The 4,460-nt window shown below is 35.2% G+C and overlaps 1 non-coding gene across 1 annotated transcript; it reads right to left on the minus strand.

Moving 5' to 3' along the window:
• Positions 1–305: 305 nt before the first annotated feature.
• Positions 306–407, minus strand: LOC132670536 (U6 spliceosomal RNA). The gene has a single exon (XR_009606768.2). It is a non-coding gene; the product is annotated as a U6 spliceosomal RNA (small nuclear RNA).
• Positions 408–4,460: the final 4,053 nt, after the last annotated feature.

Genomic DNA, 4,460 nt, shown 5'->3' on the forward strand with positions numbered 1-4,460 from the left:
GGAAATGGTTATATTAACTGAATAATATGCCAACAAATAATAAAACCTACTGGAAAAAAGTGACAAAAGGAAATACAAAACGTGAAATGTCAAAAATGTGATAAAAAAAAATATCATACTATGAGTGCCCCCCCCCCACCATGTTTGGCATCTGCCTGCCTCACTTTCACCATCTCTTTATCACTGCCAAAGACATTTTCCAGTGGCTAGAGCTCTGCCTCTCTACTTTCGGAAATGGTAAAGTGCCTTAGAATAAAAGTTCTCCTGGATCAATCCTCAATCAATAATGGGAATTTTAAAAAGACCTAATTCAAACACTCTTTTATGAAATTTGTGTCATCCTTGTGTCAGGACCATGCTAATCTTCTCTTTACTGATTCAGTTTTCAGGGTATGTGCTGCCAACATGGGCATGCTCCAACATCCTTTAGGTGGAATCATTCTGGACAGAATCTTTGCTTTAGTGTCTTGAGTTCCCCAGGGGGACTATGACCTAGTTACCTAGAAAGAGAACTTTCTTGATAATGCACTCATTTGTCTGTCTTTCTTTCCTTGCCTCATTTCCAATCATTCCCCCCCTGTGTTTTCTCCACCTTCCAAATAAACTACTTCACCCAATCCTCTTCTCATAGTTTCCTTCTGGGAAAATTAAAACTAGAGACAAAAACTCTAGCCTAATATTTCCAAAGCATTTAACATGAAAAACACCCTAAGGGTGTTAAATACCATGATTACCACCGTAAGAAATAGAAAACAAAACAACAACAAAAAGAGTAAAATTATCAAACACAAATAGATAAAAGATAAAAAATGGCATGAGAAAATGGCAGATAGAAGATATGTAGGACAGCTCAACATATATGATATGGAACTTCTCTGATAAGAACACTAAAGCAATGAAACTAAGAAAATATTTAAAACTATAATAAAATACGTAAGTCACAGAGATGAAAAGTATAGACTAGGAATATAGTCAATAATATTATAATAATGTTGTATAGTGACAGATGGTGACTATACTAAATAGGAAATGATATTTGGAAATGATATTTTTGATAAAGGGTTAGTGTATCCAAACCATATAGACAACTTATACAACTCAACACCATAAAAGCAAATAATCCAAATTAAAAATTGCAAAAACATGAACAGACATTTCCCCCACAAAAGACATACGGATGTCCAACAGACATTTGAAAGATGATTAACATCATTCATTATCAGGGAAATTCAAATCAAAACCACAATGATATATCACCTCACACCTGTCAGAATGCCTAAAATCAACAACACAAGAAATAACAGGTGTTGGGGAGAATGTGGAGAAAAAAAGAACCCTTTTGCTCTGTGGGTGGGAATGTAAATTGGTGCAGCCACTGTGGAAAAGAGTGTGGAGGTTCATCAAAAAGTTAAAAACAGAATCACCAGTAATTCCAATTTTGGAGATCAGTAATTCCATGGAGATTTACCCAAATAATATAAAAACACTAATTCAAAGGGATATATGCACCCCAATGTTTATAGCATCATTATTTACAAATATCTGAACTATGGAAGCAGCCTATCTCCATCGATAGAGAGATAGATGATAGATGATAGATAGATGATAGATAGATAGATAGATAGATGATAGATCTATAGATGGTAGATAGATGATAGATAGTGGAATATTAGTCATAAAAAATTAAATCTTGCCATTTGCAAACATGGATAGATCTAGTGGGTATAATGCTAAGTGAAATAACTCAGAGAAGAACAAATGCCATATGACTTCACTCATATGTGTAATTTAAGAAGCAGAACAAATGACCAAAGAAAGGTAGAGACAAACCGAAAGATAGACTCTCAACTATGGAGAACAAACTGATGGTTACCAGAGTGGAAGTGGGTGGGGAGATGGGTGAAACATGTAAAGAGGTTTAAGAGTACACTTACAATGAGCACTAAGAAATGTATATAATTGTTGAATCACTATATTGTACACCTAAAACTGATATAACACTGTATGTCAACCATACTGGAATTAAAATTTATAAAAAATTAAAAATTAGGGATGCCTGGGTGGCTCAGTCGGTTAAGTGTCAGACTTCAGCTCAGGTCATGATCTCACAGTTCATGAGTTCCAACCCGTGTCAGGTTCTATGCTGACCGGTCAGAGCCTGGAGCCTGCTTCAGATTCTGGGTCTCCTTCTCTCTCTGCCCTTCCCCGACTCGTGCTCGGTCTCTCTCTCTCTCTCTTAAAAATATATAAACATTAAAATTTTTAAATTAAAAAATAACATTGTATCTCATTCTCCACGTATCAGGCACTTGTAAAGTATTTTCTATACTTTAATTCTTAGTGCCAATATTTCCCCTGTTACCATTGTGGCTCACATTATTGCAACTGGACTACATGCTCCTGCTTTTGCTCCATGCATTCTTTTCTCAACATAGGTCCTACTGAAAGGAAGTCAGATCATGTCACTACTCTGGCTAAAACCTTTCAGTAGCTTTACTTCTTACAAAACTTTTTGCCATTACCTGCAGTGTCATACAAGAGGCCATGAGAGTTCTCTGTCTTCATTGCCTCAAACCTCCATCATCCACCCTTCCAGCCATATTTGCATCTTCCATGACCCTTGAATACACTTAGTGCACTACTGTCTGGAGCTGTGTATTTTCATTGCATTCACCTTAACAACCTTGCTCCAGATTTCTATAGGAACTCATTCCTTCACTCTCTTTAAGTCCTGAATCAGATGTCATTTTCCCCGGACATCTTATCTGAAATTTCAAACTTATCCACTGTAATACTTCCTACCTTCTTTGCTTTATTTTTCTTTTTAGCTTTTATGCAACTTCTTTTTCTTTTCTTCATTTTTTAAGTGTCACCTTACTAGAGTGTAACCTCCATGATGGGTTCAATGAAGCATTGTTTTCCATTTTACAAAGGAAGGAGCTGATAGGGAGGTAAAATGATTTGATCAACATTGCTGGGCTAGTGGGTGAAATTGCATAGGTGCAAATGATGAGCAATCCAGGATTCCCACCAAGAAGAGATGTTTAGGTATGAGATGAAAACAGAATGGAGCTTAAAGAGATCTGGAAACATGGTAAATATGATGTGGTTTTAGGGGAAATTACAGAAATGCTACTTTATAACAATAATTCATGTACTTTTAGGGCAGAGGGAGTGATGTTTGTTTTAATATGCCCAAACCTCTCCCTCTTTGTATTAAAGTGTATCCTTCTTCCATAAGCCTGTGACTAGATGAACATGGTGTGAGAAGCAAGCAAACGAGTGGGCTAGGAAGAGTAGATAATAACAGAACAGTTTGGCTATGTGGGCACACCATCTTCACATACATTATCTCATTATCTCTCTATTTCCTTCCAATGTTTAGAGATGAAAGATCAAAGGGAATAAATCACTTGTCTGGGGTCATCCAATTAGGAAGCTGCAATGTTAGTGCTTACTTTCAACTTTGTCTTGTCCCAACACCTATACTCCTTACTGTTACTAATGATACTGTACTATTCTGGTTTTGTAGAACAATCCAGAGTCATTTATTTTGGTCACATTGCAACAGCTCCATTGCAATTGTGTATTAGAAAACTTCTTTGATTACTTCAAGATAAATCATTATGTTTCTTTCTGATGTGTGACACTTTGAGGTTAATTTAATCCAAGCACCTGAGAAGTATTTTAATTTATGTCACCATTTAAATTAGTATGGCATTATTTCAAAAGATGACTATAGTTCAGAATTTTGAAACATGGAAAGCATCCAATCAGAACAAAATCAGAAGCTCACAAAAGTAGCATTACAGTAGGTAGTACCTTTCCTTTGAGACAGGTGAAATATTCTGCAGATGTAAACAATCCATAGATATCTCTGTTATTATTACAACATTTAGATATAGTAGTTACATTTAGATACAGTAAAGTATATAGAGGCTGTGAATGTGAAATATTTACCAGATTGAAAGAGTTTAGTGTCAGACTACATACCCTTCCTATTTTATTTCTTTTACAGTGTTTACCACATTGTGAATATATACATATATGTATATATATATGTGTGTATACATATATGTATGTATACATATTCTCTTTCTCTCATATATATATATGAGACACATATATAAACACATACATATATAAACACATACATATATAAACACATACAGTGTTTACCACATTCTGACTATATATATATATATATATATATATATATATATATATGAGAAAGAGAATCTTAAGCAGGCTCCACACTCAGTGAGGTGAGTGAGGAGCCCAAGGCGGGGCTCAATCTCATAACCCTGGAATCATGACCTAAACTAAAATCAAGAGTTGGACACTTAAACAACTGAGCCACTCAGGTGCCCCCAAGAATTTTTAAAATTCTAGTTAGTTAACATATAGAGTTATATTAGTTTCAGGTATAGAATTTAGTTATTCAACACCTACATACTTGA

This window comes from Panthera onca, chromosome B3, assembly GCF_046562875.1.
Source record: "Panthera onca isolate mPanOnc1 chromosome B3, mPanOnc1 haplotype 2, whole genome shotgun sequence".
NCBI classification, from domain to species: Eukaryota; Metazoa; Chordata; class Mammalia; order Carnivora; family Felidae; genus Panthera; species Panthera onca.